Below are 23,714 nucleotides of genomic sequence, written 5' to 3'. Positions count from 1 at the left end.
AAGAACGCACTCTCACTTACTTTCGAATAGTATCTCACCTTTTACCAGAAGTTTTTTTTCTTGTAAGGCGATAAATTCTTTGATTCCGAGGTCTGGTGATTCTCTCTTCTAGCACCTTTCGAGCACAATTCAGCGCAAGTAACCGCACGGTGGCCTAATACAACAGGTCGGTTTCGCGCCATTCGAGGCGATGGCCGTCAAATCCAAAATTACTAGGTACTAAATCGGTGTTCGTTCTTCTATAGATAAATATTAAACAGTAAATCGAAGACAGTAACTTAGGTCGTAAACTAGTTGTATCGGTATATTGCGAATAAGGAGTTTTGCTTAAGAAGTATTTCCAAAAAATCATCCGTTATTTGCTGCTTGTTCCAGCTACTCTGAATTTAAATTCAAGATTATCCTAATTATGTTCGACCAGATGGTTTTGGAATATTCTAGTTTCAGTACAACGAGAGTTTCTAACATCAAACTTATAATGCCACCTACGTTGCTGATCGATATTTTGAAACATGCCCTTATATTAAAAGGTTTCAGTAGGCGTAATATATGTTCCCATCAAATTATATTGTGGTAATAATAGTTTCCAATACGTAATTTACGTGGTTGCAACTACAAGCTTCCAAGGAATTAGAGAGTTTGACCGGACAGATAACTGAATAAACGTAATCAATCTCTAAAATTTTCACAATTTTTTAAGGCGACGCAATGATTACATTTGCTTTATGTGAGCTGGTTATCGTTTCAAATTGGAGCTCCAATCCCAAATGGCCTATACAAATTGCATGTCGCTCATGAGGGCCTTGCCTACAAATAATTCTAAGTGTACAGTGTGGGTTGGAGAACCGGAGACCAATAACAACAACTTTATTACAGTAACTTTTCGTGCTGATTCCCGTTATTACGGGATACATTTCTGAAGACGATGACCTTTTGGTTCTCGTCAGGTTTCAGCTCTATGCTATTATATACTTTATCAAAAAAAAAATCATTGCACCGAAAATACCGGTTCTTCATTAAGCACCGGTATTTCGGTACCAAAAATGGTATTCCCGTGATTTTTACCTTTTACAACAGCAAATCATAAAAGCACCATTGTTTTACTTGCTTGTGCAAAGAAAATGTCGCGACGGCATTTGGACTGGTAAGCAAAATGCATTTATATGCATCGTAGTCAACAATCCTCCAACCAGGTCACAGCTAATAAAATCTAAAAATTGCCTCCACAGTATACTGGTCTTGATATGATATGAAATATACTGGATTGATGTTCCGGCTAGAGGGCGCCAACACGAACTTTTCATAGAAGAGAGATAGAATATCAAGATGTTCGGAAGAATTATTACAAAATGCCTGTTCTACAACTTTGTAGAAGACACCTAATTTCCATCTCTCTCCGTTGAAAAGTTAGTGTTAGCGCCCTGTACGCGGTCACAAGTGGAACTAAAATTTTCTAACCAAAGCATAACTCGTAATATGTATGTACTACAATTGTTCTGAACATACTATTGAGCTAAATCTAAACATTTTTCACAAAAATTCAAAACGAACTCAGACAGCACTTCGTTATAAGTTTAATTACTTCTTTTTACAAACCAGGATTAACTAGTAGCCTTAGACAAAATTGTAGACAATTGAATTATCTGTCTTGTTTTGCTTACAGTGATAATATGATGCATACAGTGCCACCTAGCGGTGTAAAGGCGAGTGGCTCTCCCTGTAAATTGTCGAAAAATTTCATGCAAACTTCAGGCACGTTGGTCCGGTAGCTAGAATTGTCCGATTTGGGTGGGCCGACAGGGGTCGTACATAAATACCTTAGGCATACGGACGTTTCGCATACGTACGTTAGGCAATAGGATAATAAGCATAATGGACGTTAGGCATAAATTATCATGTTGAAGTATTGCTTCAAGGAACTAATTTTTCGAGGTTGATGGCCTCGAGTTGTAAGAGTGTGGATGTGTGAGCTATATTGATGTTGTATAATTACACTGTAAGCTGATCAAACTCGATCACCATTTTATTTATATTTGGAGAAATCTTTGCTAAAAGAAAAGAAGCAGCCGAAGGCTTGGCATGCGGAAACTCAGTTTGTGCTAATTTTTCGATGTACAACCGGTAAATTTCAGATCACTACAATAGGCTCAATACTCTTGTTTAAAATATATCTTATTTGTATTAAGGTATGAATAACGCACATTAACTTAGATTATCTCTCACATACATGCATGCTGCTATTATTCAAAAAGAAAATATATGCCTTGAGGAACAGCTCATGAAAGAAAGAATGATGCATTTCATTATTCATTCAACGAATATACGAATATTACTGCTTCTATATTGATTATACATTGAAGAGCCGTTTTTATCATCGGGTTTTTTACTGATTTGATATAAAAATTGCAATTTTTCACCGCCATTTTATGAGTAAAAACCCTCTTAATTGAAAAATTATCTCGGAAGCTCTTCGTAAAGGTTAGAAATTTTTACATAGAATATGCATGTAATGTTTGAAATAAATCGGTTAAGTAGTTTTTCAATGGCAGTTAATACCGCAAATCATGTTTTTTTTCCAGAGACGTTCTACAAAAAATTTCGTAACCGAGTCGCTTGACGATTTTTTTGTATAGAAAAATTTCAGTATGCTACTGAAATGATGCATTATAATGTACAAAAGTTTTGATCAAACAATTCGCTTCATCCAAATTTCTAAAAAAATCACAAAGTGTTTTTTTTACGCTGAAACCTTTAATCCCCTTAAGAAAAGCATTTTCACAGCTTCGGTTTATTAAAAAGAAATAAATAAGTTTTGTCAATATTCCAATTTTGTCAACGTAACATAAATGAATGGAGCTGATAAAACCAGGCCTTCGCTGTATCCCATAATATTTAGATCAATGATTATATTCTTGAAACCATCAAAGAATCACTACGGAAGCTGTCTGATACGAGGGAGAGTTTTTTCGTATACTGTGATGAGTTTCCGAAGCAAAAAAGGTAACATCCGTAGCCAAATGCGGATACTGTCCATAATACTGCAAGTTTTCATAGCTCCAAAATCTAATGTTTGTTCATTATTTTGCGGTAATTTTTCAGTATTTGTATACAGTTGTATTACTAATATGTTTAAATTAAAATTGGTCACTTAGGTGAAGAAAGCAATCAGCTCATTCACGGAAAAATTAGACACTTGTAAGGTACACTTTTCAGGGGTTATGTTCGGCTTCCAGTCTTTGAAATATTAACAAATTTGAAGGACTGGAAGCCGAACATAACCCCTAAAAAGAACCCCACCAACAGTCGTTAGATTTCCTTGCAAAATAAATAAATAAATTTAAATATCTAGAATGGTAATTTGCAGTCTCTCGTTGAACTAAACGCAGAACTGTCCCATGTGTATAGAGAAACCAATGGCACATGAGACAGTCATGCTTATAGCGGCAGCGAAGCCGTGGTACAACAAAGCGTAGTTTTCTAACCTGAAAAAACGAGCGTAAGGTTAAAATATCTACAATAGATAAAGCCTTGCGATTACTTATATATTTTTGTGAATTATGCTAATCGCCTATTACGCCTAACGTACTTACGGGATACTATTCAAATTCAATGTATGATTTGCAGCATACGAATATGATACGTCAACGTATAGTCCTACGTCAACACCGCGGTTATGTCCCGTAGGGCATTGAAAAACAAACACTTATTTTTGAATTCTCAATGTCCCGCCCCTTTGCATTGTAACAAATGTCAAAGTAAGCTCAGATACCAAATTTCACATCATTTGGACAACTTTAGACCACCTACCAGTTCGCTTGAACTTTTTAACATTGGAAAATAAGAGAAAAAATATATTAAATGCTAGAACTTTTGAAGCAGCTCTCGGAAAATTTATTTTAAAGCTTTTTTTAACGAAATAGCTTTAGCATTTGAATGAAGACATTTCAGTTTCTCTAAAAAAGTGGGAGATTGGGGTTTTGGGCAAAGCTCCCAAAACTATTTTGAAAAACGTACAATGCATATTTAGCAGTTTTTCTAAAGTAAAAAATCTCAAAAATTGAAGTTGAAAGTTGGGGTTATGGGGTATTTTGTCATCCAATTTTAACATTTTCTCGTGTATATATCTGTATCATTCTTCAATAAATCAATCAATCGACGGACATTATTGGACTCGGAAAATTCTCGCGAACAAAAGCGAAATAGATTCATTACCAGTAAAATTCAGATACATCAATTTTTTTTGCATTTAGTATAGAAACCATATTTTTTTATTGAAAAAAGGATTACCCCCCTCAAACTATCCACAATTCCGCCCAAACCAAATATATTGGGGTATCATCAAAGATAAACTGAAAAGGACTGGATAAAGGGTATGGTATTTCAATGACCAGGATCCAGTGAAGTTGACCAGTAGCTTGGGCAGAAGTTGACGACACGTATCAAGCCCAAAGCTTCAATTTTCATGCGACAGGAAAATGAATCGCTAAACCCACATTGTGTCCTTGAACTAGAATAATGTTGTAACATTTTCTACTAATAATGTTTTTTTCTGAACGAAACAGATTCTTGGATACTTCCGCTTGTCAAAAAGATTCAAAATAAAGAACACACAATATCGCTCTTCACCCTACATTATCACGCATACGGTAAGCTCTTGACGTAACCATGCATGTCAAGTAATAGAAGTTACCATGGTGCCCATTTTCGTTATCTGTCAGCGCCTAGCACGGCTTTATATCTTATGATGCACATTTGAATATTTGAAAAGTATCGAGGCGTGCATTTTATTGTGGTTGCTTGATAGTGAACAGATAGTGGATTGGGAATTCCACGATGAGTGGCGTGCATTTATCCGAGTTCTGATTGACGAGTTTACGTTAGTTTTTTTTCGAATTTCAAATTGTCCATAACATCGCGGTAGTCGTCTATTGGAGTAGAGAATCAACTTCAACATACAGTTTCTTGAACAACCCCTTCTTCCAAATCAGCAACACGGTGAACCAATTCTCCACAAAAAAATGAACACCTGCCAACCGCGTGCTTTTCCGAGTGAAAAAATATGAAATATGCAAAGCTGTTCCAGTTCATCTTTAACACGTAATATATTGAAAACAGAACTGTCGGTAGGTTGGAAGACGACATAGTAGTAGTAGTAGTAGTAGTTGAAGTTGACGTCCTATTACTACCGATCCCGTGGGACACATTTAAGGTGAGCGTAGGTATAGATTCGAAAGTCTTCCCCTACCCCGGTAGAGCTCAAAAAGGAGCTCAAAGAGGAAGGAAGCAGAATTTATCGGTATGACTTCGCTCGTCCGGTTCGCTAATGCTCTGACTTTTCTGAAGGGTAGCCTGTTGTAAGTAGCTGCTACCTACGTATATATGCACTGGTATTTCTTCGGAAAAGCAGGAAAAAACGGGTTTTATATAATGACATGCACAGAAGGGAGTAAGAATGATGCCGGTGCGATGAAAAAGGAAACTAGCGTTTTGCCTGATCTTTTTCCAGTGTGTACTAGCAAGAAAATATCTCCGGTATTGGTTGTCAATGGAACGTTCTGGCGGCTGAAGTGCAAAAGAAGGTTAGCAAATATCTTTAAGTATTTCTCTTACCTGTGTGTTACCGGTCGGCACCGTGGCCATGTGCCATCATCGAAGAAAAGCGACCTGAGCATGTATTATCTCCGGTGGACGAGAGCAAACAGAAACGGAAATTGCTCTGGAAAGACGCTGCAGTCACTTGTGTGGTACCCTTTCGTAAATCTTTGGAATTTTTTGTATCTTTTCCGAAAAAAAACAAATTAAAACTGATGCAGATTGAAGAACATGATGGGAGGCTTAAGAAATGACACATTCTTGTATGCACAGTTGAGTGGTTTTGCTAAGTTACATGTTTGAAGCTTGCCTGAACATTGTTGGATAAAGTCTTGAAATCCCGACTTTTTCAAGATTAACTTTACAGTTTATTTGATTTAACATTTGATAAGATACATAGGCATTAAGGACTGGTATACAGTGAACTTCAAGGGTAGAAATAAAGTTCGTTTTTAGTAAAAATTTTCAAGTCTGCCATTTCTCAAAGCAAAGGTTTTCATAAAGCTAGAATAACTATTCGTATGGAAAAACTGAAGGATGACATAACATATTTGCTATTTTAGTGATATTGCAAAACATGTTTTTAATTATATGTATTGTAATTTTAAATGGAAAAATATCTTTATCGAAATTGCCACTGCAACATCTATCAATTAGATCTAAGTTACGTTTTACAATAATTGTAAAATATTTGTAAAATCCATCCTTCGGGTCTCAAAAAAGGTTTCTTTTTTATTGGATTTAATGTTTGTAATTACATAATTAATTCGTTTTCGTATTCGTGGATAACTTAGATAAATTTTCTTTATCAGACTGTGTAAGATTTAACGTCTTCTAAGAGTGCGTGTTGCTACCACATTTTTGAGCGAACATGAAAATATGAAGAAAAAAAAGCACGTGGTTCCTTACTACCTTCTAAATGGTCTGTGATGTAACTATTTACCTTTGGCGTTACCCATATTTATCTTCACCACGTGTTTATAAATTTCGTTTCGATTGGTCGGTTTTGTTGCTGTTATGTTCTGCGGTCCCGGACGCCATGATTAATTTCACGTATAATATAAAGCGTCTCTGTATCGGTCTTATTTCGACAGTGTTTACCTTAATTTCAAGCATATATATACCAGTGAAATGCATGGACATAAAAACAAAGGATCGCATGAAAACAATATCTTACCCTTGTAGCAAACTGCGACGCAAATTGATAACCATAATCAATACTTTCATAACAATGAAAAAGACAACCGAGCAAAAGATCAACCAAACGAGATAAAAGTTTCCCGCCCCACCAAAAACTTGCCAGCTATTTTCGATCCAAATCCGTTCTCCGCAGAGACAATCAGACCGTGCGCCGCTTCGGTGTCTGGAAATAGAATTGATTAATAGTAGATCCTATCGGATTGACGCCCACAACAGTCGCCGGTCACCGTATACAAATCATCAAGGTACACAAAGCGAACCCCCATCGCTCGGAAGTGGACAACTTTTTCGCACACCTGTGCGGGCATTCTGGATGAAACTGGAGGCACGTTTAATCACGACGCAACATGACAACGTGACCGATGGGTAACGCGCAAGTTGGACGATAACATTTTTTTTGCGCTCTGAACTGTATCAGGAAGGCTCGAAAATGCACAGCTTGGAGTTGTCATTAATCTTTATCCTGGTGGTGCTGATGATGCATGGGGGTGAATCTTAAAAGAAATAGACATATTCCTATATGGTTAGCGATGGCTTTCACGTTGAAATTTACATGCCATGAAAAATTGGAGTTAGAATCTAAGTTTTATAATAACACTGCCATAAAAGCTAAATTATTGCTGGAGCTTAGTATGTGCAATTGCATATGCTATTATATTTTGAAATTTGCCATATCCCAATAATTATGTAGCGACTCTTCTATTCCCTGAGAAACGACATTGCGACTCACCCTTGCTAGGTATTTTCAAAAGTGTTAAAAGAAATGTTGATTTGCAATTTTGTAATATTCAATTAAATTATTCTAAAAAGAGGTGCGAGATTTTGACTATTTATAACTCGCTAATGGATCAGGGTTAACGACAACAGACAATTTTTTATCACCTTACCCGGAACATTGGTTGGAAGAGTTACGCGTCTACTATATTCAAAATATTTGAATTTAAACAGGAATCTTCCACCAGACGTAGAGTACAGATTTCTGACTGGATTGATTCTTGACACAACGATTCAAGCTTAGACGAAACGAATACCCGGCGGAACAGCGACGAACGATCTCCTCACATATGATGGGACAAAGCGAGCTCAGAGGTATACGCGAATAATTCCTCTGCATACAAGAACCTTTTGAACGCTCGTAACTCTCCGAATATACGCGGCGCTAGAAACGCAAATGAAAAGTTTGATGAAAGCTAACACATGTGCTTACTGGCGCCGGTTCGTCATCGGATCAACGAGAGAAACATCGATGTGCAATCGAAACAGTAGAATAGAATCGTGTCAAATAGGTATGGGGGTACAATAGGTATATGACATTATCTTTGTCGATCGTATTGCGTGAATTAGATACATGGCATAGCGTCGCTGTTGTGCTATCTTTTGACAAGCGCCATTTAGCATGACATCATCAAGGCACGTTTCAAGGCACATTTCGAGAAAAATGATTTTTAAAGTTTGAGATTGAATATTCTGAAAATTATAAATGGTATAAACAATTCAAAGAATACAATTGACGCTTCTATCTATTCTGTATTAATCTATCAAATATTACGAAGATCCGTTGACCATGTTGCGAGTTTTTACTATAAACGTAAACAAAAATCGCACTCACACGTGTCATAGGTGTGTATTGATGACAAAATTTGTGTGGCGTGTCATAATTGTGCATGGAAAATTTTCCATAGAAAAAAATCATCAATTATTAACTTTTATTCATATCTTTGGCTTCATTTGGTCTATACACAATCGGTGAGACGCATTTTGAAGGGAATCTAGAAAAAAAAATAGTTATTTTTGGTTATAGTGTTGCCAAATGTCTTATATTTCCAGTTAAAAACTTAAGCTGCATTTTTCTCACAATTCGTGTATTTTTTGTTTTCAAAATGATTATGCTAATGTGTTCCGAGATTGTTTTACAAATAAAAACATCTTATACATGAAGATAACTTAAGCCAATCCTACGACACAGTCATTCGAAGCAAAAAATTAAAAATTTCTCAGCATGTTGTACACTATATCTCAATAACCAAACCAAATTCTGAAAACGCCACTTTGTAGAGATTTTTTAGACAAGTAATGTGTCATATCTAACTCATTTTACTCCAAAATGGCGTTTGTCATAAGATAGCACAACAGCGACGATAGAACGTCGTTGATAACTGTCCTTTCGGCTGTTATCGTGAATCAACTGTATTAGTTACGGCGTCGTTTATTTTTTCGCGTGTTGGTCTGCGAAAACGCATTACCTTTTGTCCTCAGTACAGTACATTTAATCCATGTAAAAAAAAAATCAATTGAGCATTTTCTTACGTGGAAATTAATGCTGAACACAACTTTTGTGTTGGGTTTTCGATATTTTAAGTTTTACGGACATGAAAGAAACGCTTGGAGGCACGATACATTGTAAATTTGAAGCATTTTGACAGGAAAATGGTGCGTAATTTTGTGCGAAAAACGACAAAATGAAATGAAGAGGACATAAACAATGCAATTGCAGCTGTTCAAGATAGCACCAGTAATCGTTCAATCTCTAAACAATTCAAGGTTCCGTTCGAAACTTTACGAGCTCGTGTTAAAAGAAAGTGCTCGTCATCAATGTAAGCGCGTCAGACACTTAGCGTGAGTTAACAATACAATAATTTAAGGTATTGTTAAAGCAGATAAAACATGATGGGAAAGGAGAAGGAAAAGGAATAAAAAAAAACCCGAAGCGCAAACGTGTTCGTCCAACAGCAAGCAACCGTTAGCTGGAAGCACAACTTCCATTCCACACTCTGGCGACGACGAGGACACCGAAGAAGTTATTCACAAGTACAAAACCAGACGCAGGTACGGAAAGACACATTTTTTCAACATTTCCTTCAGCGGTTTCATGATTTTTCACATCATTTACCACTTCCTCATTGTCTTACCTGAATGACGTCAATGGATTCCATTTATTATTTGTATAATTATTTTTTTAATAATCTGCAGTATTCATACTATTCGAATAAAAGTTCAACTGCTGATTTACTAGGCGTGTGCATTGTTTTATTTAACCTTGAATATAGTGACCTATCGTGCCCCCAGATTTTAAAAGTATCTTCGCTTTATTGTATTTAGCTTGAAAAATATTTACCCAGACATAAAATCATTATTGCTAAAATGTTGCGAGATGTATAATCTTTCCATTGAGTGCTTGATTGTCAAAAACGGTGCAAAAACACCCTCGCGAAAGCTCGCCAAAAACAATTGACCTATTTGACCCCACTCTACTCTATTAGCGAAAGCGTAGAAAATTCGATAATATGTATTTTCGACTACTCCTAAAAATTCAACACTATTTGGAGTTTTATCTACAAATCTGAGTAAATTTTTGTGCTTTTACATAATATAGATGTTATATACTATGCTTACATCGAATAACATGTAACTTGTTTGTGTACGTTAAAATGTAACAAGGTGCTTTAGAGTAGATAGCTTTTCAACTGCCTTTTCATCGCCTACTACTATTTCCAATAGTAGACAGTCTCACAAAAAGAAAATAGGAAATATTTTTTAACGCGTTTGGTAATCTAGTGCATAAACAATAAAACATGCAAATGAGATTGAACAAATACTGATTTTGTGACGGCGGTAGATACAATTTTTTACACATTGTGAGCTTCTCGTAGTATTACCAGATTCAGAGTGATCTACCCGTAGTGAGGAAAGTTCAGACATAAGTGAAAATGAAAATTCCCGAATAGTAGCTGGTGGTTATTTGGAAACACTTTTTTTAACGGGCTGTATGACAGACGACTCAGCGAAAATGTGTTTGTTGATTACTAATACTATAAATGTTTCATAGCTAAGTACCAATTACTCCATTCTTTTAAACTCAGTTACATTAATTTTCCGTATCCTCCAATAAAACCTTCTTTTCGCGGGAACTGAAGCGCGCGCGATAGTGTTGACTTATGGAAAGGTATCTCCGACGATCGACATCCCCTCAGGCTCAACGGAAGTCGATTTATATCGATATATCTTCGATAGCAAAAATAATGCCGATAAATTATCTTTTTGATACAAATTATATCCATCTAATGCAGCCGGCCCCTGGATGGTCTACTTCAGGACCAAGGATAACATCGTCGATATATCGCGTGAGATAACTGTACAACACTCGGCCGTGTACGAAAAAGTATTTTGTCGACATACCCGCCTGGTAAGTCGAGATTGATGGTGTAGTCCGTGACAGCGGCTTTAGTTGTAATGTATGGGGTTGACTCGTTCTGGAACCCTTTGCTTCAGTCAGTGAAAATTCTGGTCGGCAGGCAATTGCGATGGGTAAAAATCGAGGAGTATAAGAAAACAATTTGCTTTTCATCAGCCTTATTTCGATCCTTTCGACGGATTTTCTCTTCCAAACTCTAACATTCGCGGAACGTGATGTTTTTCTGGTTGTGATAACTAGTTAGATTTTGATAAACGAACCGAATGATTTCATTAACTATATGGCTTGATAGCCGATTGTCGGACTGGATGTACATCCGCCGAGTCGGGTCAGACCAAAAATAATGAGTGTCGTTTATTGTCCAAGTTCTCCTTATATACCCGTTTTCGGGTTCTAATGCTAGTGACAATTACAATCTTCCTTCTTTCACATGGGACATCCAAACCCACTATGTTTCAGTCCTATTATTTTCCTCGACTTTACACACTGCAATTGCATTGTGTGAAACCTGGTTAACTTCCAAAGTAGATCTTCCGCAATTTTAACTTTACTCGCCAGGTCCGAGAAAACACTATGAAGGAGCGTTTATGGGGACCAAAATATGCTATTATTTCAATCGGATTAACCTTTGCTCGGTACCAGGAATTGAAGTTGTCGCTTGTCATGCTCGAATCAAAGGCAAAGACTTATTGACATTATTTTCATATACATCGCACGTATCTCGATCTAGAAGACTTCAACTCCCACTATAGGCCATGGGGTTGTCTTCTAGATGATGATCGATCTATCTTACTGCGTGATATTCGCGACAATCTCATTATGACCATCTTCAAAACGGTGGAAATGTCACGATTGGCTTGATTCTCTACAAGCTCAGACGAAAGGTCAGACGAAACGTGTACCAGGCGCGAACAACCGTGGCCGGTCTCACATGTTTTGGAGAGCAGACAGTGCTCAAAATTATATGCGAAGAATTCTCGAATTTACGCGAATATACGCGACGTTATGAACGAATGAACGCAAATGATAAAAGCTGAAAACGCAATAATTGGCACCGGTTCATCTACGGATTAACGAGAAAACCAGTATTTCGTCTGGTGAATAAACCCTACGTTGTGTATTCGATTCAATTTTGGATCGGAATGGACTGCACCAAAAATCCTTTATCGGTGGCTGCAGAAGATTTACATTCAAACAATAAACGTTCCGCAGTAAAAAATAATAATACAGTATAAAAGCGTAGTGATGGTTATTTAAACACAAAGCTTTTTATTCGATAGAGCATGAGAAGCACTCCTTGATTTTCCTGGACAAAACATGAGAGTTTCTGAGTGCTTCATTTGAAAAATCGTGCCAGATTACCGGATACAAATAATAGTTTGTGTTCTTTTGCATTGCTCCATTCCGGATAATGAGAAGACGAGAACTTAGGCATTAGAAGATGATATTTATGAAAGATCGGGAAGTTTCAACGAGTTTTTCATTATTTCTTGTCAGAGGACGCTCGAAAATTGATAAATTTCGTGAGACAATGGAAGTTTAGGAATCCCAAAGCTACCAACAAACCATGGATAAAGGGGATGGATGAAGGTCGTAACTTCCTTCGGGTGATATTTCGGGTCATGTTCAATCATTATATGTTGAATGCGCATCTACGGCATATTGGGGTCGTGGACGGCAGACGCTGCGCTTGTGGTGACCGATATAGTGACATTAAACATGTTTTCTGGTCCTGTACCTAGTGTTCTAGCACCAGATCTCCGTTAAACGAATCCCTTCGGCCTCGTTTCAGTTCGAGATGTGCTGACTATCCGCGATCTTCTTTATATGTCTCTTAGATACATATTTTTAAACACGATAGATATCCAAATTTAGTTATCTCTTCTCTTTTGGTTGATATGCTAACAGCTACCTTCAAATCTGATCCCAAAAGCGTTTCCATCGGATCCAAGGAGGCCAGTCGGCGATTTGGTTCATAGTGTCCTGACAGTGGTCTGCCGTTTGCTAAAAAGCTGCAAGTTTGATTTCTTCTTTTCCCTGTCATTGTTGTTCGTCCTATCTTCACTTTCCCTGATACGGTCTCTGCTACTCTGATGTTGGAATCAATCCCTCTTGTGTAATTTAGAGATGGTCGGGTTCGGGTTTTTAGACCCGAAACCCGGACCCGAACCGAACCCGACGGGTTTCGGGTCGGGTTCGGGTTTTGTAAATTTAAATTTCTCGGGCTCGGGTCGGGTTCCGGGTTTTCAAAATTGAATTTCTCGGGTTCGGCTCGGATCCGGGGTTTTTAAATTTTAAACTTTCGGGTTCGGGTCGGGTTCGGGTTTTTTAAATTTCGGATTCGGGTCGGGTTCGGGTTTTGAACAGATCACACCCAGCAATTCCTTGACGCTGTTTGCGTCTACATACAACACCCAGCCTCTTATTATAGTATTAACTTTATTTACTTCACTTTACTTCGTGATACGTGATACGAAAGGATGACATATTAAATTTTACCACCTTTAAATCGCTAGAATTCGTTAGATTTTCTGATGCTCAACTATTGTATTTTTTATTCATGTATAACATTTCTTCTCTACAGATTCGCAAACTGTCCGCATTATTTTATTTTTCAAACGAGTACTCATGAGAGAGCATTCAACAATAAGTGTTTCGCATCTAAAATCTCTGTGCGATTTATTTTTCATTATAATCATCAATAAACTAAGTCAAAGTAAATTTATCGGAAAATATATTGGTTCAAGCATGTAGAGACAATTTATCAACGATGGCACTCATATGGTAATGGAATACTAGCGCCACTATCAAATCAGTGGTACATATATGAAATGAGTACTTTCTGTCATATTTGGCCCTCATGCTAGGCCGTTACATGATCCGGATTCCTTTATGAAAATACATGAATTTCCACTATTTTAAGTAATTAATCTTAAAAATATTGTTTGGTTTGTTCAAGCCATGAGCGGTTCTGTAGAAGTTTGTAGTCGTTCCGAGAACTCCATTGGAGATGTCGAAGCATCTCTACTGGCGAGATGTCGAAGCATCTCTACCGTACAATGATGTACGTAATTATGTGACACCAAGAACGCGTCAGAGAATCTTGATTGACACCCTTCGCAACAAGTTTAAGTTTGGCCGTCCCAACCAGTAACGCGGGTGACGTCATGTAAACTGTCGAATACCACTAGCCAATAGACAGTGCTTAATTTATTATAAATGTAATAAATTATACAAAACTACTCTTGCAGGAATGGTTTGCGATAAAAAATAGAAATTTTGGTTAAATACGACGGGTAAGGTTGTTTGAATCTGTCATCATTATGCCTTTTGTTTCCCCATGCGTTAGCCGCCGATTTATCCTACCTTCCGGTTAAAATATCGACGATTTATAAGTTTCTCAGAACATTACAAATGCGGCGTTTAATAATAATAAATATAAATGCCAATTCCTCTCGCCAGTAATTCGTTTTGCCTTAGGCAGATATAATTGGACACGTATGGTGCTACTTCAGGTTCGAGTGATTCTATAATAATTTTGGATGAGTATTGGATGATACTTTTGGATGAGCATTGGATCCAGCTCGGGTACCTAAATTTAAAAATTGACAAGACCGGTTCAGATCGGGTTTCTCGAATTATAAATTTTCTGGTTCGGGTCGGGTTCGGGTTTTAAATTTTGAAAATATCGGTTCGGGTCGGGCTCGGGTTGCACAGAATTTTCATTTTCGGGTTCGGGTTTTGCAATTTTTAAATGTTCGGGCTCGGGTCGGGTTAGGGTTTATCAAATTTTAATATTTCGGGTTCGGGTCGGGTCCGGGTTTTTCAATTTTCAAGCTCTCGGGTTCGGGTTCGGAAAAATTGAAACCCGACCATCTCTAATTGTGTATGTCTTTAGCCTTCCTTATAAAAAGCCTAATAGTGTTTCTCCTTGTTTTAATTTTTAATTAAATAATAGTTTTTGTTAAAAAAATACAATTGTCTTTATGGCGAATGACCCACAGAGGTTAATGCCACAAATAACTAACAACAACAACAACAATTGTCTTTAAAAATATTTTTCTAACTGCTTTGTTTAGTCTGAATAAAATTGCATTAATATTTTTTGTTTATAGATCTGAACTTCTTGTGTTTAGATGTGTCAAATCGTATTCCCTTTAGCATGAAAATAAACAATGATATCAAATTTCAAGCATATCCCAATTATTATCCCACGGTTTCAAACAATTTAAAATGTAAAGCACAAAATTTTTTGTATAGAAATATGAACAGTTTTTAAGCTTCATTAGATCACAATTTTTATTATCATTCGTTAGTAGAAAGTCAGGTCTACCTAACACGACAAAATTACATACTTTTCTGTTAAGGCCCGAACTAGGAGCGGAACCAAGTTGAGTAAAACAATTCAGGACTATAACTCTACTGAGGCGTGCTATTGTTGTAAATGCGATGCCGCCCTTTCCTACCCGCCGGTCAGACCAATCTTGCTATCTCTAAAGAGCAAAAAGGGGAAACTAAAATTCCAACATTAAAAGAACTACTGAGATAAAGTGGAAAGCAATGCAATTCTCTTTGTAGATACTAGTTTAGGTATGGCAGCAAGTAGCATCTCGCCGTTGGATTGTCGCAAACGTTGGCAGCTTTAACGGCAGCAGCAGGTAGTAAACTATGCATAAAATACCCTCGCTTTGCTCCGAAGTTCTTTGCAAAGCTCAGTAAAACTTTACCCAGTAATCGGATTACGGCGGAATAGGTAATCGAGACAGAAACTAGGGGGGAAAAATCCATTAAACTGGCAAACAAAGTTTCTCTCGTTCATATTAAAAACAAGCGAGCGTCCTGTGCTGATATCACGACGCGGGTGAATCAGGAAGGCGTTTCCGCTGTCATTCAATCGACGCATCACGTCGCGGTCATTCATTTTCATCCAGGTTTTGTGGCCGTGCTATGGTTACATTTCAAGGTTATTTTAACTTTTATGCTGAATCCCATAAATCTTCCTACCGATGGATGTTGAGAGTTGTGGTATCTTCACTGGCAGGTATTAATATTGGCTACTTTAGAAGAGTACCCTGGTATTCAATGTGTTGCAGAGGGATGATCTCAAACATAAAAAGTACACAACAAGGAGTTGAGCCAAGCGCATGGTACAGAATAATTGTGTCAAGGGTTGAAACTTTTTTCACTAAATACTATTAGCTCGTTCCAGTTGCGCTATGGGTGACAGAAGTGCCGGAACGAGAATAATTAAATTATAAGTTTGAATTCATTAGAAAAGTTTTCAAACTATGTCGCCGAATTGTAACGAGAGAAAGTTCTGAGAGATTAAAATTTTCGCTATGTACGTACATAATAAGTGTTTGATTCACTGCAAACAGGGTCAAGGGTTAATATAAAATTAAAATGAATGTTGTCCTTTTTACCAGAAAGCATCTTTTCTACGACAAAGTTAGTTAGGTAATGATGTCTTCGGAAGGGTATGACTAGAAACATATTGCCACCTAAACGAGTAGCTAAACAACAGTCATTTGAGTCAGCGAGACTTGGAGAACTCACTTAATTTAAACATTGTAGCCTGTGTCCTCGGGCTGATGCAGACGCGAATTTCCTTATTTCACAGCCTACGTGAGATTTCTTTGAGCCGATACTTCAACAGCAGGGCTTCGATAAAGTGCGACAAAAGAGGCAAGCAACATAGGTCATATTTAAATACAATGAGATTTGCAGCATTTCCTAAGATTTGATTCAAACAAATAACTTAGAGATCCGGAATACGCAATTTTTTTTGCACTATTGGAACCCCTTAAAGGAAATTTAAACTAAATAATCAGAAAAGGTTATGAAGCTATATCTAGCATCTGAAGAAGAATATTTTAACAGCTTCGGTTTCTTAAAATGAAAGAAAAATATATGTCCCGATTTTGTTAATGTCCTCGTTTTATCAGCTTAAAATTCACCAAGGGGCTGATGAAAACGGGTCTTCACTGTATCTTCTACCAAAATGAATGAAACCACAGTTAAAACAATGCTCCTTGAGATGAGATCAGATGCTGGTACTAATATCTCAGATGTATGAAGAAGACTAATATAGCTACTCGTCGGTAATATCACCATTGATGGCAATCCAATTTTCAAACTATGTATTCCTCAGGCTGATGCAATACATATGTTAAAGCTTCTCGAAGCCTCTTCTTCGTTTTACCATCATATGGTGCGGCATTAAAAGAAAGTAAAAACCACACAAGAGAATGCCGTATGGGTCCGATTTTACGGCGTCAGGCATTGGTGGTAAAAAATACTGGCCGTCACCTGGATCTTTCTACTCAGCCTAATGTACATTTCCTTTGGCATACGATGGAAGCGAGAACAAATAACTACCGAATTTTAGCTCTCGTACGAAAAGGCCGAATAGAAAAATTTTCCACATGCAAAGTTTCGACTGATTGAAATACAGTTTTATTTTCGAAACGGCTGGTCGTAAAAATCTATCATCATACTAGCACCTAAATCTGCGCTTTTCACCTTTAGTCGACGATAGTACATGATTCATGTGCAGAGTCGTGTGAACGAGCAAGCACACACAGCGGAACACGAGTCTGGGTTCCCGAAATAATAGTTTAGTTTTTCTCGCCCACCGAAACCGCAAGCTACCGGGAATGCAGAGTTTAGTCTAGTTTTTACGGTGTAAGGGTAGGAACATATTGAAACATTTTTATTTCGAAACGAAATCGGATCTGTTGTGTAGCGGCGAAAGTTTTCTTTTACGATCGACGCCCCCTTTCCGATTGACATGTGTTAGAAATGCAAGTTTTGCAATCAAATCAACACCCCGGCTTTGCGGAAGAAAAGTCATACCCGCATTCATTGGAATATAAACTGTAGCTTAATAGCTCATAACTGTAGCAAAGAAATGCCGTTCGCTTCATCTGTTTCTACCCATTACTATTGACTATTTGAGAAAGTTAAGATTGTTGGCGTGACTCAATGGAATGAAAACAACTTCTATCGTGTGTTTTGTTGGTGTTTTGGAGTTTCTTAGCACTAAACAAAAGAGCAACTGGTTTACCAAAACCCCAAAAAAGGAAAATTGCAAGAGTGACTCTATGTATGTTATATGATATCTAAGTTATCCTTTGTTAACATCAGCATAACCAATCCCGGATGGTGTTTCGAATCATGACCGAATATATTTCATATTTCTAAGTTGCTCGATCTTGGACCGCCAGTCACTAATCTGCTTCGAAGTCCACGACTTCTTCCGTGTTACAGATTGCTGTGGTCGTCGGTTACAGATTGCTGTACTAGCTCTCCTAAGCTTGGCAAGGTAGGCGGTTCCTATCTCACGCCGGAACGCGACTGACGTTGATCCAGGAGTTTACGCTCCTCCGGTAGGTCTATCAACCGTCTGTTGACCATTCACTCCATCGTTTTGGCAAAGCAGGGGAGTGGACTGATTGAGCAGAAATCATCCGGCGTTCTGTTCCTCTGGCGATGCTTTGGGATATGGATACTAGGGCTTCCTTCCACGAAGCGGACATCGGTTCACCACTCCAAATGCGGTTGATACTGTCCAATATCGCTTGCTTGGTTACTAGCGGGGAATGTCGTTTTAGAAGATAGCCAACGTTATCCAATCCAAACAGACTTGCTGTATACCGATTCTAGTACCGCGCAGTTTGACGTGAATCGAATTCCAAACGAACAGATCTTTGCTGAATTCGCAGGAACGCACAGGTCTGTGATGGTGGCGTTTACAGACAGTTACGTGAAGTGCCTGCCTACTTCGTTGCCGATGGTCGTGGGATCGATCGTCGTACACCCGTTTACGACAATGGCCACTGTGCTGCCGTTTTCCGCTTAGGACGTTAACTGTCTGCCAGAGCTCTGAAATCGAGAAGTCTGGGGGTACCTTCCAAAAATCTGGTCCAGCTAGTATTTTTGCCTCTTCCATCGCTTTCCTAGCCTCATTTCGGGAGTTTTTGAAGTCATCAGCTCGCTGGTTTCGGTATGTGGATTATCCACAGAAGTCTTCTTCAGTGCCCGCAGCGAAGTTCGGCGTTGCCTGATGGGATCTCACTTGTTCTGGGAATTCAGGAAACGGCAACCCGATTAAAGATGTTTCTCCAGGGTATATGACTCGTTCCGATTAATAAGATCGACGATCCATTCGTTGCGGTACCAGAGTGCCCGATGGTAGAGCTTCCGCCTTCAATGGTTTGTTGCACGTGGCATCGTGGCGAACGTTACCTGGATATGAAAATGGTCACTGTTGCATGGGTCTGCAAGAACAGTCCACCCACAACATCCTGCCAGCTTCTCCGATCGGATAGTGATGTCGATGACGGATTCCGTATGACTGTGAGTAAATGATGAACTACCGACGTTGAGATCAATGGCGTCGTTGTTTTCGACTATTTCGGCAATGTTGCTTCCTCTCCTATTGCACGATCCCCACGTCATGTGGTACCCGTTTACATCTCCCATGATTACGAATGATCTCAAAAAGGTCAATGAGCTGCTGAAACTTGCAGCCCACACCGCCAGGAATATAACAGGACATGACGGTGCGCTGAACTGGATATTCAATCCTTCGGGCGCTTCGGTATACAACGGTATCGGTCAGCATGGTGCAGATGGCCAGACCCACCGTCAAGTAGACGTTGTCCCCGCTGGCGACGTCCCATGAATACCGGTGTCCAAAACCATGATGCCAGTTTCGTCTGATCCTGGATATGTATCTCTTGAAACGACAGACAGATGGCATGAGGCTTAGCAATGATCCTCGCAGGCCATTTGTGTTCCACTGGATAGCCAGTGTCGTTGAATAGATGTTAGTTGCGGTGGAGTTAGGTTAGACTGGTTCAAGTCCACTGCACCACTTTCTCTCCTGATCTCTTTTCCTCTCAAGACTTGTTGATAATTCGAGGAGGTGTTGCCATAACCTCCGACGGCATTGTTGTGAGTACCTGTTAGGGATATACAAACAGCACACAGTTCCGGACCGACTGTATCGTACGAACTTACCTGGGAAGAAACCGGGCCTCCTGCAGCCACAAGGGGAGCATCGCGTGTGGGCGAAAAGTTGCCGGCGGATGCCCGGGCCTCCCCCACCAGCAGCCGCCTGGGGTACTCGTTGCTAACGGTATGCACGGGGATGTTGTCGAAATCGGGACATATTTTTACCCTTATTTTTAATAAACCAAAGCTGCTAGAACATTTTTTTTTTAGTCCCTAGACATATCCTCATAACCTTTTCTAATTTAATCTAATAATTTTGCTTAAAAAAATAAAAAAATGAGGTTTTTAAAAATATGCTCAAGAAAGGTTTGTTCGGATTTGCCTTGGATCGTCTGCTAGAGCCCATCAAACGAATTTTCTTAGGAGACTAACAAAATCGAGTAAAAAGCAGAAAAAATTGCCTCATACAAAATCGGGTATTGACAAAATCTGGTCTACACTGTAGTGATGATATGATTATATAAAGTTTGGTTCAACCAGAAGTCCAACCAACCAGAAGTCGCTGTCCGGGACCATAAATGAGGCCAAACATCCGTTTACACCATCTACTCGTCAAGCACGTTCCAAAAATACTAATATTGTTAGGGATATCCAAAACTACCCCGAGTGATAGGATTATCGAGAATAGGGAGCCTCCCTTCTTTGATTTCAAATTGGCGTCAAACATCAATTTTCATCATATGCTCGGCAAATCCATTCCAAAAATACTTGTATTGTTAAAGTTATCGAAAATATTTCTCAACCGGAAGTCGCCATCTTCCCTATTTTCATCATCTGCGAAACAAAATTTAAAAAAAATGGAAGCTGAACAAAAAAATGACAAAACTGTGGGGTCCCAGGAAACCCCTGGTGAAGCAATTTTCGAAAAAATTGAAACTGGGCTTAACCGATTATAAGCAAAGTTTGTAGGGAGAACTAGGGTGGTTGTATACAGAAGATTTCAATAAAAAAAATTATCCTTAAATTTTTGCATAAAGTCTTATACGAAATGCTTATTAAATCAAAAAAGAAATCTAGACATTTTGGGCTCGTTCAAATATTGATTTTTGGGTGTTCGAAAAAATCGAAATGTTGAGAGTCGAAAAAAATTAGGGGAATGTGTCTAAAAATGTTATGAAACATTTACATCTAGTGCCAAAACAAACGAAAACCGCAAAAAACAAATTAGAAAAAAAAATAGTACCTATCTAAAAAAATCGAAAATCGAAAAAATCCTCATAATAAATTAAAAAGCCAAATGATTTCAAAGTGCCGAAAACTGATGTCAAAGCAAAATAATAATACTTGAAAAAACCTTTTTAGTGGTGGACTTGAAAAAAATCCTTTTAGCGCAAAGAAATTTTTTGAGGACATTCTTTTTGTAGAAAAAAGTCATTCTTTGGATTTGGGAAAACTTTTGACCATCGAATTTTCCTAACGAACTAGGCTGGGGAGCACAACAAATCTAATTAGCTCCAGTGGTTTAGGGTTCCATTTAAATCATTATGATGAAGCTTTTGACAAAAATGGAACAGAACTTCACAATTCAAAACCAAAGTTTGTATGAAATTAAAAAAAAACAATGCATCTTTCTGGTGAAAACAAACATGATGATGATGATGTATTGAAGTCACCACCAGTGCAAGGACTTTGCCAATAGCTGTCGTTGATTTTAACAGCAAGGATAAAATTTTGCTAGCGAACGACTTTCATTTATTCGCTGTTTGAAGGGCCAAAATGCGTTGGATCCATACGCAGAAGTTGTTATGCGCACTCCACATGGACAGTCCCAAGAAGAACTAAGAATTTCCTTCCAACATTAGCATCCAGCTATTCGAATCGCAGAATTTGCAATACTTGTTAAAGCACTGCCTGATAGTTTGTGTGAGAAGAAGAGCGCGTCAAACTTACCGTGCCGTGACAGATAAGAATAAAAGCATCAACAACATACTCCAAAAGAATTAGATAGTCAATACAGCCATTCCTACCTTCTGATCTAATATAAGAAGATATAATTCTAGAATCTTATAGTGCGCGACAATTGCTCATTAGAGATCATGCGAGCAGGTTTGTAATTCGGAAAAAAATATAACTCTGCCATTTTGAACCGATTTTAATAATGAATAGTTTACTAGATGCGAAATTAAATGTTGTCTCCAAATCTTTATTCAAACAAAGACGCTTCTCTAGAAGAATGTTGAGCAATTTTCATAATTTAAAAAAAAATCGAAAAGTGATGAAAATTTCACATTTTTGTCCCAAAACCGAATTATATTTTTAACAAAAGAACATAACATAGCATAGGTAATTTCTTCTTCTTTCCAGAAAACTCAAAAATTAAAAAATTACTGCGTAGAAAATTGTATTGTGCCAAAACTCCCGAAAATAGTTATTTTTGTATAAATCAAGATTTTGAAGGTATACAACACTTTTCCAACATAATTTTGTGTTGCATTTGATGAGATCGTACAAAATTACTGTAGCACCGTGTTATTGGCGAATGAATTCAGTTTAGAAATCCCCGATTTTGTTCGTAAATGGAGGTTCTAGTGTATTCCTAACAAAAGTAATCTCCATTATAGGAACAAAACAATTATTTAAAGTTTCCACTATATTTTCCTAAAAAGTGCATCCACATTAAAAATGTAGTTTTCCTTTTTTTTGTATTTCGAATTCATCTCGTCAGTAACTAGCACCATCTGAGTGTCTAGTTGGACGATGTATATTAACTAGTACCAGGGATGGAATGCACCTCAGAGCAAATAAAGAGAAGTATAAAAACGCTCTTTGCACTTTTCATGCGAACCACCGCTCTTCTCTTTTAAAATAACCCACTTCACTTCGATGTGTGTTGCTCCCATGTGTGCATTCTACTCCATGGCTGCACACCTCAAAGAGTAGAAATAAAGAGGCTCTTTGTACCCACGCGCACGGAAGCAGAGAAGATAACCAAAAAACGTGTTAAAAACGTTTTTTCCGATCAAACTTTATTTGAATTGTAGTTTGATTCACCTTCCTCCCTGTTTGCCAGTGACGGGAGGCACAAAAAAGTGACTCTTCAAGTCGACTCTTCGTGCGAAATTGTGCGTCTCTTGGTGCCCAGCTCTTTCTCTTTTTCGTTTTCAAGTTTCTCTTTGTGTGGGTGATCTGCATATCATAGCGTTTTTGCGCTGCTTTATTTTTCATCGGTGTATTTCGCTCTTTGTGTACATTGTGTGAGCAAATAACAAGCCTGACTAGTACCCAGATTAGCACTAATTAGACACAAAAAACATAACTGAACTGTTTGGATTTTTTGTGTCTAACTAGTGCTACTCTGGGTACTAGTATAGATAGGGTAATTTTCGCCATCTTTGTTCAACGCATTGAGTTAAATGGTAGCGCAACAATAGAGGCACTCGACTCGAGTTTTCGTTACGCTCAAGCACGAAAATTTCTCTGTTTTCAGCGCATTTGTGTTATTATATTGGTTCTTAATAACGAAGCAAAGCTGTTGATGTCTATTTTTACGCATTCCATTAATTGTAGGCCGAGAAATTAACTAATTAGTGGACACCCTGCTTAGTATGGTGAAAATAGGCACTTTACCCTACATCGTCTAACTAGACACTCAGCTGGTGCTAGTTACTGACGTGATGAATTCCCTTTTGGGAATTAATATTAGAGGTGTGCGCCGATTTCAGATAAAAATTGTCAGCGCGCCGGCAATTTTTACCTGAAATCGGCGGCGTGG

The sequence above is a fragment of the Topomyia yanbarensis genome, chromosome 2 (assembly GCF_030247195.1).
Source record: "Topomyia yanbarensis strain Yona2022 chromosome 2, ASM3024719v1, whole genome shotgun sequence".
Classification (NCBI taxonomy): Eukaryota; Metazoa; Arthropoda; class Insecta; order Diptera; family Culicidae; genus Topomyia; species Topomyia yanbarensis.
The sequence above is the reverse complement of the archived record's forward strand: the minus strand, read 5'-3'. Positions refer to the sequence as shown.